The sequence below is a fragment of the Saccopteryx leptura genome, unplaced genomic scaffold (assembly GCF_036850995.1).
Source record: "Saccopteryx leptura isolate mSacLep1 unplaced genomic scaffold, mSacLep1_pri_phased_curated manual_scaffold_17, whole genome shotgun sequence".
In the NCBI taxonomy this organism is placed as follows: domain Eukaryota; kingdom Metazoa; phylum Chordata; class Mammalia; order Chiroptera; family Emballonuridae; genus Saccopteryx; species Saccopteryx leptura.
In genome coordinates, this window is record NW_027095699.1 from 1004262 (window position 1) to 1016640 (window position 12379).

Genomic DNA, 12379 nt, shown 5'->3' on the forward strand with positions numbered 1-12379 from the left:
CAATACAGATATACACAAATAACAGACACACATGGACACAGAGAGATATGCTCATGTGTAATTCACATCTATGCACACAGATGTACACACACCCAATCTACCTGGTACATATAGAGAATATAATAAGTAAATGGAGAATATGGGAAGAAAATGCCACAATATTAATAGAGAATATCTCTGTATGGAAAATACATTGTTTTTTATTTCTATAATTTTTTCTAGTGTTTCTGTAATAAGAATACATTTTTATAATAAAAAACTTGTTGCCTGACCTGTGGTGGCGCAGTGGATAAAGCGTCGACCTGGAAATTCTGAGGTTGCCGGTTCAAAACCCTGGGCTTGCCTGGTCAAGGCATATATGGGAGTTGATGCTTCCTGCTCCTCCCCACTTTCTCTCTCTCTCTCTCTCTCTCTCTCTCTCTCTCTCTCTTTCTCTGTCCCCTCTAAAATGAATAAATAAATTTCAAAAAAAAAGTCAGTGTTTTTTTTTTTTTAAAAAAAAACTTGTTAAAATTACATACTTATCAAATCAAAGCACATCATATTTTATAATAAATTAAAGATATTTAAATTTTAAAAAGTTAAAAAGACAGAAGTAAAAATAGAAGAATGGGAAGTCATTGAGTGCAGGGAAATGAGTTCCTAGCACAGTGCCTGGTATATGATGGGCACTTTCAAAGGCTTTATGAGAGCATGGCAGGAAGAAAAGAAGAAAGGCAAGATGAAAAGAATGTTGATAGAGAAATCCAGGGAGGGAAAGAGGAGGAGAGAGGAAGAAAAAAAAGAAAAACAAATCATAGCTAGAGAAAAAAATGGGAAAGAAAAAAGAGAGATTCATCACAATCATACATATTCACATTCTTTGAGATCCCAAGTTTATAATAAAAGTTCTCCACATTTACCAAGCATTAGAAAAATATTTTAGAGCATTGACGAGTACATGAAAACTACTGGCTCCACAATGTTAAATTTCTTGGACTCCTAAACTTCCTGGATTTGATAAATGTAATCAAGGGATGACTCGAACAAAAATGTGCCTCTCTTTGTCCACCTGCAGGTCTACCTGTAGAATGGTAGCAAACGTCACAAATTGGCACTGTCATTCATGCAAGTCAGTGATTATGTAATGAACAGAATATTGGAGCTAGAGGAGAGTTTAGGCACCATGGAGTGATTTGATCCCTTTATTTTACAAATAGGGGAACAGGACACCAAGAGATAAAAAGCAACTAATGCAAGACTTCTGGTTTCAGGTCCTACAAGTAAGAAGCTTGGCAGTTATCATGTCCATCCTCACACAAGAAAAAAGCTAAAGAAGGTGAAAATAAACTACTCCTACTGGATCCAACAAAGAATTGAAGTCAGAGGAAAAACCAATGTCTCAAAAATTGTATAGACAGTCGAATATTGGAAATAAGAGCATATCAGAGCAGAAGCCTATTGCTGCAGCCAAAATCAAACTTTATTTAAGAACTTTCCAGTGGGTCCAACATAATGGCATATGTGGATGCTGGGCTTGCACCATCCCAAAAACCCATCCTATGTATCCCTTTACTTAGAACAATTTCTCCTAAAAGACAACTGAGAAACAATTAAACAGCTTCAGCACAACAAGCTGGGGAGAGAGAGAGAGAGAGAGAGAGAGAGAGAGCATAGAGAAGGCTGAGGAAGGATGAGAGCTCTGCAGGAGGGGAAGGAAGAGCTCAGGACCAAAGAGACCAGTGAGTGCCACTGTGTACACCTCCTGGGCATGTGCATAAAAGATGGGAGCTCCATGCAGGAGCTATGGCTACCCGCAGGGTGCTGCAGCACATCCCCAGCCAACCCTCCTGGAAATAAATACAACAGAATCATGAGGGCAGCATAGCTTGTGTAAAGAGAGCTCCTCTTCCCAGATATCGACCCAGCAGGAAGGTATGGCAGGGCAACACTTTGCCCACTGAGCTGCCTGTGCATGTGGGGCTCCCCCACCTAGAGAGAGTGCAGAGATAGAAAAACACTCCTGTACCAGCTGCAGGACTATTCGACCCAGAGAAAGAGCAGAATTAGTGGGTCACTACTGGCATTACTGTAAGGTCGGTGGATAATGGGGGATGGTCACTTGGGGAACTCAGACCCCAAGTGACCCGAACTTTGGCTAGGATCACTCACAGCCAAGCACACCAAGGGAGGCTTCACAGGAACCCTTTGGAAAAAAGCAACTGTCTGCCAGCCAGTGAGATTTTACCACGTCATATTAGCTCAACTTTCCCTAGAGGGACCCCTTTAAATATCTCCCACGTGGTTTAATCCCTCCAACTTCCCTGGCCTCCATCTTACCTCGGGGCCAGGGAACTTTGCCGGGTGGATGCACGCTCTATACTCAATAAAACCTTTTGTTATTCCACACTTTGTGGCTCTGAGCCTTCTTCCTTCCTTCTCGTTGGGGAAAAATACCTTACATTTTGGTGCCGAAAACCTGGAAGGAGTTAGAAGTCCACAAGGACCTCTCCTCTTCCTCATCCCCTGTAAGAAAGAGCCAGGATCTCTAACCTTCCACCCACTTCGGTGCACATTGCGGTAAGTCCCCTGCCTCCAGCTTTCCTCTCAGTTCTTTCCTCTGAGACTCCCTGTCTGAAACTGTAGCCACATCAGGGAAGTCTTTTCTGTCTGTCCAAGTGCATGTGCTGTGGAGAACTCCCCAAGCACATCCACTTTACCTTTTCCATTCGTGGCCGGACCTTGAGTTTTTAGGAGGCTAATACTCAAATCTGACCACTCCAGGACTGAGGGCAGCTGTGGGGGCACAGAAATCTGCTTCCCTGAAGAAGAAGAAACTGTTCTTCTCTGCTGTGGCCAGGCCACAGAACCCACTGAATTAGCCTCCTGAAGGGACTTTCAGTGTTAACACCCTCACCAATTTAACTATCGCCAAAAAAGCTGGGAACTGATTGGAGATCTCTTACATACATGGCTTCTAATTATTTGCACACCCATCCTTAATCTTTGTGCTGCCTTTCCCATCACACAGGCATTTTTCTGGCCAGAGAAACCTCCCCTAAAACCTCCATTCCTGATCTTTCCTTCTCCTCAGACTCTCAACCCTCTCTCCCTCCTGTCTGACCCCCGGGGGCATCCCTCTCTCAGGACTTTTCTCTGGTCTCTCTGCAGACCTCTTTTGTGCTCGGGTCTTTTCCCTCTAAGAGCCCCCTCCCCTCCCTTCACAAAAACCTGTTTCTTATCCACCACTACCATCTCTTTCTCCTCCCCTGCTGGCCAGGGGTCCCCTCCCTTCACTGTGTTCTTAAGTCCCTCCTCTGTCAGGCCTTTCTCAGCCTGGCATTGGCTCTTACACTGGTTTTCAGGATGTCCAACCCCAATTTTCTTGCAGAAAGTTCTGGCCCTGTCCTGCCTTTGGCTCCAGTGTTTCCTGCAGGATCTGGGTGCTGGGCTCCACACTAGCCCTCCTCCTTTTATTCTCAATCCCCTGAACCCCTATCCAGAACCTGTGAACATGGCATTTAAAGTTTTTAATGGTCCCAACCAGTATAAACAGGCCAAGGCTGTTTGCCAGGCCCGCATGCAGCAGAAGGTAATGCTCTAAACCCCGACTCTTGTGGCAATCCTGAGACCAGAAGAGCCACCAGCAGCTTACTTTAATTGTGGCAAGCAGGATCATTGGTCCTGGCAGGGCCCCTGCCCGCTGCTGCCCACTGAGCCCTGCCCTTGACTGCAAGCAGCCCGGTAACTGGTGGAGTGATTGCCCCTTTGGGCAACAGGTTTTTCCTCAGCACCTCTACATGAAGGACAAGCTGCCCAAATGGGAAGGCCAATCAGTTAGGTGGGTGTATCGCTCAAACTCCTAGGACATGGCCTGGACTTGGAGAACACAGGGTATGCTGCAACAAGTGGGTAAGTCCATCTCATTTCTTGTGGACACAGGGGCTACCTTCTGTTTTGCCATCACACTCTGGACCTCTAGGTCCCTCACAGGTCTCGGTTATGGGAATGGATGGGACCCTCTTCCTTTCCCTTTTTATGCCACTCCTGACATGCAGTTTTGCCTCATTTGCCTCTTTACAGGACCACTGGCAGTCAGAACCACTGGACTCCATACATCTCCAGCTCACCAAAAGGCTGGACCCTACAAATCCCCCTATTACTCCTCTTTTTAAATCCTTACAGGACCACATTCGCAAAGTTTCTCAACTCACGGCCACACAGATGTTCCTCCTGACACCCCTCCAAGCCACCACTTTCTGATCTCCCTCTCCCCACGATGTCCCTATTCAGCAGGAAGTAGCCAGATGAATAAACGGTGCCCCTTTTTCTATTTAACACAAAAGGTCAGAATGTAAGGTCGGAGGATAATGGGGAATGATAACTTGGGGAACTCAGACCCGCAAACTTTGGCTGGGACTGCCCACAGCCAAGCATGCCAAGAGAGGCTTCGAAAGAACCCTTTGGAAAAAAGCGACCATCTGACAGCCAGTGAGATTTCACCACATCATATTAGCTCAACTTCCCTAGAGGGACCCCTTTAAATATTTCCCACGCGGTTTAATCCCTGCAACTTCCCTGGTCTCCATCTTACCTCAGGGCCAGGGAACCTTGCCGGGCAGGATGCACGCTCTGTACTCAATAAAACCTTTTGTTATTCCACACTTTGCAGCTCCAAGCCCCTCTTCCTTCCTTCTCGGTGGGGAAAAATACCTTACAATTACCCCTCCTGGAAAATGGGGAGCCAGCAAATGGGCTATGGTCTGCACACAGGACTGCATGATCAGAGAAAGTGCAGAGAATGGGGTGCTGCTGCTCACACTGGTTGGGCTGCTCTACTCAAAGAAAGCACAAAGCTAGCAAAACCTTGCTGCCCAGTGTGGAGTGAGGGAGGCCGCATCCACCCACAGGAGAAGGCTGCGCACCAGGGTTGTAGAGCTCCATCTGTGCGCAGAGGGAGACTCGAGGTCAGCATGAGTCAGCAGGCAAAGTGTAGAACAAGCCATTCTCAAAGAGACAGATCTGTGGGCTCCTTCCCATGAATTCCCTAGAGTGGTCAGCTTCCCTGAGACAGGGGACAATGGTGGCAACAGGGTCTGCAGTCAGTGGTGCCAGGAGGTCTGCATGACACAGGAGAAGACTAGTGTTTTATAGAAACAGCGGCAGTGCTACAACATGACAATGCTGAGAAAGGTTGACAACGATGGCTGCACAGAGTGCGGAGGGCCTCAGGGCTGCAGAACGCGATCTTCAGGCATTACTACATGGCTCACCTCACAAGCATCTGACCACTCAGAAGATACAGATTCCTGACTGTAAGGACATGAGTCCATCTAAGATGAAACATCCTGAGAACTGTAACGGACCAAGGACAGGGCATTCCTGCAAGACCACCTTCCATCCAAGGGCATTATGCTAATTGGATGCTCACCCCCCACATGTCACATGATATTCAACCAACTTAAAGGTCAGAAGAACTGGAAATGCCCCCAGTGACCCGTCCTTAGTTTCCCTGGAAGCTTCATCTCCTAAGGCAGAGAAGTTCCCTCACTGAGTGTTCTGAGGATCTGCTGAAGGACTGGATGATCACAGCTGGATTTCAGGTAGGTTTCCTTAATACTGTCTTCCTTATTTTTATTTTTAGGGTATTTCCTGTCACTTGGGTCCTTATAGAGTTCAAAGAGTAGGGAATGGAAAACTAGGGAGTGACGGGGCTTTAGGCAGAAGAGTGAGGATTCCTTAAGTTTCATAGTAAATCTGAGCACAGGGAAATTCATCATCTTCAAATGCTATTTAACCCCAAAGTAAATTTCAAATGAAATGGACTCATCGCTGGGATGGTGGGAGCCTGTGGGTGTGCTGTAATGGAGAGAGGGTGGACCAGCCTAAGAGCACGTAAAACCAGGATGACTGATTTGTTCAGACTCAGTTCTAACATACTCGTCTCACATTCATTGCAAACTGTTTAATTTTAGGCAGTGGAGATAGAAAGATAAAATAGAATAAATAGCCCAGACCCTGATCTGTAAAGCTCCGTGTCTAGGAGAGGAGAATATAACTGTGCCTCAGAGAAGATGTGCTTGGAAGTTCTTGTACTTTCTGTTCCTGGGAGCTTCACATTTTAGAGGAGAGCATACTTTAATTTTTCTCTTCTATATGGGGGGCTCCGTATTCATGCAGCACTGAGGATGGTGTCAGTCTTGGGAAATACTGCCTTACTTTGTCCTGCTCTGATGGGTTGGGATGGACCTAATCAAACTCTCTTAAATGACTCATCAAAACTCACCAGGTTAGCCCCCAGTGTTTATGTTTAGGGTCCTGCCCAGGGGACTGGTAATTATGGGAGCCTGGCCCAAAGTCTAGAAATGAGGTCTCCGAGAGAGAGACAGCAGTTTTTCTGTGATCATGCTGTCCCATCTTCCCTATGTGGAAGAGAGGGTCAACGAGGAACTGGTTTCTATGTGTGATTTGAAATGTGGAGTTTATTTATCTCTCTCTTTCCTCAGGAATTTCCTAATTCCATAGTTCAAAAAGACAGAACTCAGATTTCAAGGTGGAGTTGGAGATGGCGGGTACTTTCTACAGCGCAGGCGCTGCAGACCCTTGATAGCCCAGAGAGGGAAGAAGCAACAGAGGGCCCCAGTGGCACACAAGGCTCCCCGCCCCGAGGAGGAGGATCCAGGAGTAAGTAGATACTTGGCTGTGTCAGGAACCAGAGGCTGGCATGGACAACAGACTCAGGATTTGGACCTGGCAAGTTTAGCGCCGAGAACTGAGTTCCCTTCTCCCTTCCAAGGACCACCTATCTTGTGATGTCCTCAATACAAGTATTTGGACACAAAACAGCTGGTGAGGCTGATGCTCCTGAGTCTCAGAACAACAACCACATTTCATAGCTAGTGTCATAGGCAGCTGTTTCGTGTCCACATATTTATATTTGTGTCTATGTATTGACACTTAGTCCTCCACTCCCCTTTCCTGTCTTCTCCCATAACGAACATGAGTCTCAGGATCCACCCTAACATCTTCAATATCTGGAGGCCCAGTGAGCCCGTGTTTAGGTCCCTCTCCATCACCCATACTCACATCCCTGAGTCTGTCCTCCAAGTCCCCATAGAAACCAGCCTGGGACGTGACCGCTTGCTCTCCCTACAGGTGAAGTGCAAGAACTGCGGGGCCTTCAGGCACAAGGCAAACAGTGTCAGGTGTCCCATGAAGCGCTGGGGTGGGGCTCTGCCCCCCCATCCCCTGGGCCCCAAGCAGATGAAGGATGACCGCAAGCCATGGACCCCCCTGAGACCTACGGGCTGTAGGACCTCCCAACAGCGCTGCCAGGGAGACAGAGCAGAGGTCAAGGTGAGCATGTGGGAGAATAGAACCAATCTCTTGGGGGCCTTGGATCCATTGTGCCCATTCCTGCACTGTCTGCATGGCCACGTCCAGGCAGAGACAGGGGCATGGAGATGTTGGGCAAGCTGCCATGTCCACCAGGGGTCACACTCAGGTGGTCGTTCCTATACTGGGGGGCTCTAATGTGGAAGGGAGCAGGTACTTGAGAGGCAGCATCTGTTAATCTGCAAGGGCAGGGAGGCAGGCAATGTACTCCAAATGGAAGTACTTCACAAAAAAAGTGAAGGACTCCCAGGAGGAGGCAGTGTTCTGAGTGGAGGAAAGTCCAGTCTGGCCAAGGCCCGGGCCTCACTCCCTGGATGACAGGGTCACAGGCAATGAGCCTGGGATGATGATGGGTTTCTCCCCATTGGGAATAAGAAATGCAGGGACTCTCACTCACCTGTCATGTCCTGCAGGGACGAGGAGCAGCAAAGACAGGCTCTGGTCCAGAGGTTTCCCAGGAGACCCCCCGTGAGGCCTCAGCACTCCTTCAAGGATCTGACAGAAACCCGTGACTATGTGAGGGTGAGTGTCCCCCTTCCCTGGTCTTTTCCCTTTGGGATCACTCTGACTTCCCACAATGGTTTCCGTGTGAGGGGATGGTAACCTTCAGTGTGGACTGACACGGCTTCTACAGTGTAGTGTCCCTGTGTCATTGCTCTTGCTGTCTCTGATGTTGCTTTGCACTTACTTGTCTGCTCCCAGCAGGCTAGGGGCAGTGTTGTGCTGTCCTCACTCAATGCTTCCAAAGGGCCATCACTTGGGGGACAACTGGCATCTTACCATTGGGGTCCTAACACTCAAATGACCTGCCCACACTTTTTAGTCCTTAAACTGCTTTCAAAGCACCATGATTGTATCAATTTATTGAAAATGGGGTGAACAGGCATGTCTTGCACAAACATCATTAACAGGAAGCATTGTAAGAAGCTTTGTGGGTGTTTTATATGATGTCAGAAATGGTATCAAGGGAAATTTTTAACGCAGTTGTTACTGACCAGCAGTGATATCAAGAACCTCATCATCTCTCCATGAACTGCTGGGATATCTTTACTGTGTATATCTTGTATTAAGTGCTTAGGTTTAGCTTTGCATTTTTTAATTGTATTTTGTATTTGATGGTGTGTGATCCTAACACGTAACCTGTGTGCTCTGTTCTCTGACAGCATCCGAACAGACCGACGCTCGTGCACACGACCCAGAGCAAACGTGTGGCCCACTCCAGTCTCACCAGTGGGCCACCGACCAGACACCCATACGTGACCTCACAGAACACCTGGATTCTGGCAGCACAATGTTTGAGCCAGGACTCCAATCTCGGCATCCAGGCTTCCGGACAGAGAGCTGCTCTGACCTTGACCCAGACCAGCCAGAACCCCCACAAGAAGCCCAGACTCAGCCCCTGCCTGTCCCCCAAGAAGCACTCGCAGGAACCAGAGTTGCAGTTTCCCCAGACTGCCCGTCCTCCAGCCCGTCCCCCTGGAGTTAGACCTGCAGGGAAACCTCAGGGCCCCAGCCTGACACCTGCTCATGGACAGCGCCCTGGCATGCCTCCCTGTAAGGGCCCTCTCCTCAGGACTGTTCCAGCCTGCCATGGATCCCAGGTGACACCCAGTCCACAGGTTCCCAGCCAGCCCCTTTGCATGGTCTTCATAAAGTCAGACAGGGGCCTGTGGAGCTCCAGGTTCATAACAGCTCCCCCCGTCCCTCCCACTGGGAAGCCAGCTCTTCCAGGTCACATCCTGCCCATCCCAGACGAGGAAGATGTACCCTGTACCCGGGTCCCTCTGAGTGTCCTCTGTGAGGACCTTCGGGTGTCCTCTTCCTCTGAAGAGAGCGATGGCCAGTGAGTCACCCCGGGACACAAAGACTTGTTCTCCAGGTTTGGTGACCTGGAGCTGACTGTTGACCTCCAGAGGGGATGTCACCAGGAGCAGGTTCTGCTGGTGATCAGAGACTTTCCTGCAGGTCTGGGTGGACAGAGGGTGGAGACTCAGATCATGCCAGGGACAAACACGTGCAATGAGTGCATCTTTTGTTGTGTATATAAAATATTCTGCTATGAACTTCTGTGTTGGGCGTTATTCCAAGTAGTGGAGTAACAATTGGGTTTTTTCCTTTATTTTTCTTTTTTCTCTTTTTTTTTAGTAAATCTTGTGTAATGGTTATGTGACTTTGTTATAATTACTGAACTTTTGAATTATGCTGCTAAGGTGATATTTGAAATGGTCTTTTTTATTTTTATGAACTATAGATTTTATATATAGAAGTAACATGTGAAATAGTATTTTTAAAACTTAAAGCCATTGAATAATAAAATCACGTACTTGCATAAAGAGCCCTTAAATTTAATGTGAACAGGCAGCCCTGTCTGGGTCTGCAGGAGGTGAGCCCTGTCTGTCTCGGGGTGACAGGAAAGGGCCCAGCATGATGACCCAGACACAGTCACACCACCAGTCCTGAGTGGGACTGTGTGAGCTGGATGATTTCAATGGGAAACAGGTGGAAGTTTTCCCATGACTTTGTACCTTTTGTTTATGAAGTGTTATATTAAAGGTGTTTTTTTCAGGTCTTTTCAAGATTAATAAAGTTCTGCCAAGTAGCATATTATACGTGTTTGTTATTTCTGAGCTTGTCTGGCCATTTAAAAAAATGGCAGTGTTGTTAATTATACTAATATTATTATTGAAAGTAAAATAACAGTGGAGGTCAGGGTACAGGATCCCTAAGTGAATGGTGAGGGAAGTCCGTTGGCCCCTAAGGGTGTGAGTGGTGATCAGATCCCTAAGTTTTCTAGAAAATGTGTTACTTTAGGAAAAAGGACACAGGAGAAGAGGACAAAAACAGCATGTAGAGGGGTTCAGGACAGCTTTAGAAATTATAGGCAAATCCCTTCAGGACAGGTGATAGGACAGAATGAGTAGGGACAGGTCTGAGCAGAGACACCCACGGATTTCAGAGCTCGACCCTGGGATGAGAGACAGAACTCCATACCACCCCTGGCGAGGATGCCCCCAGACTGGGATGGAGACACCAGAGCACCGTCATGCTCTGAGACCCACTGCCTGTGCCCCTCCTGCCTCTGTGCTTCCCAGTCCCTGGGACTCCACAGTCCACTCCTTCCATGTCACTCACACAGGTACAGGGTTAACTAGGAGATGTCCCCCTTGGTGCACCCTCACTAGAGAGGACATGAGTGCAGCTGAGAGTGTCCTCAGAGTGTTGCCCTGATTAGATTTATCAACTCTCTTCCAGGATAAATGACAATGAAACTCAGGACAAATGAATGGCTCCTAGGAGAAGAAACTCAAGGGTTGGGGACACTGAAAGGGAGGACCTGGCTGTTCTGTAGGACTGACCTCATGGTCCATCTGGCTTCACCAGCTCCAGCAGGGTTGGGCTTTGGTGAGGTATCAGACCTTAAGATGTGAGCAGGTCCATATTTCCTTCAAGTTATACAAGTAACATCAAAAGTTCTCTGCATCTTTCCAGTTTATTGTGTTGATATTTATTTCACGTCCCTCACTTGGCTTTCTTTTTCATCTTTGTATAGAATCTCCTAGCAATTGAAACTGCTCATGCTGAGAGTCAGATGTGTGGTGTCTGACATCATGACTGCCTGTTCCCTGGGACGCTCAGGGGCTTTTCCTGCCCCAGGACCAAGAATAAGGGAGGATAAGAACATGGGGCAGAAGGAGATGCTTTGGAAGAAAACCATGGCTTCTCACAGACCATTCTCTGGACGGGTCATTCAGTGTAATATCAGGGGAAACTTCTTGCTCATAAGCAACACTGAGGTGTTTTGAGGACTCATAGTGTACCAACACCCTCAGCGTCAGGAAGCCAAGTCCTTCAGGAATCACACTGCTTAGTCAATCCTGAGGACACAGCCATCTTAGAATAAAAGCAGAGGACAGTTCAGTTATATATTGTATCAGAAAATACGAGTATGTGTGTGAAATTTCGTCAATGAATCCTTTCACATATAGCTCTGCAAGTAAATGAGACTCAGAAATTATCTATTTAAAAATTTGTGGCATAAATTGTAGGCAAGAAAGTGATCTGGTTATATTGATATTAGAATTTGGCAAGGAATGTAACCTTGTAAGTATAGCAATCTTTCCAGATATTTGAACAATAAAACCTGTGCTGAAGCTGAGTGTGATGCCCAGTGTCCCTGTGAGGTTCTGAGCACACATTCAGGCCTGTGCCCAGGGCTCGTGGGCAGAGACCCAGACCCCAGGTGCTCACAGCCCTTCCTCCACCAGCTCTTCCTACAGAGCCCACCTCCCTCATCCATTTCCCTCCAGTACCCCTGTCTCCCTGTCAGCCCTGGTGGGGACACAGCTGTGACCTTCATCCCCAGGTGCTGACTGTCTCAGAGTGCATGTCCCTGCTTCTGCAAGGTCATGGGGCAGGATCAGAGACCTCCAGCCCATGTCTCTGCCTCTAGCAGCAATGCTGGACAGGAGACAGTCAGCTCTGGCACTGGGCCATGGAACGCTCTTGACCAGGGGTCCCTAAACTTTTTACACAGTGGGCCAGTTCACTGTCCCTCAGACCATTGGAGGGCCAGACTATAAAAAAAACTATGAACAAATCCCTATGCACACTGCATATACCTTATTTTAAAGTAAAAAAACAAAATGGGAACAAATACAATATTTAAAATAAAGAACAAGTAAATTTAAATCAACAAACTGACCAGTATTTCAATGGGAACTATGCTCCTCTCTCTAACCACCAATGAAAGAGGTGCCCTCATCCGGAAGTGCGTGGGGCCAGATAAATGGCCTCAAGGGGCTGCATGCGGCCAACGGGCTGTAGTTTGGGGAACCCTGCTCTTGACTATAGCTGTTCCTTCCCCACCTCTTCCCAGCCACAGCCCGGAAAATAAGGCTGTAGGAGGATAAATCCCTAATCCCATCAGCCATCTTTTAAGCTCTTTTTTTAGTCTGTGTTTTTTGTTTGCTTTTGGTTTTGTTTTTAACAATTAACTGTATTTGCT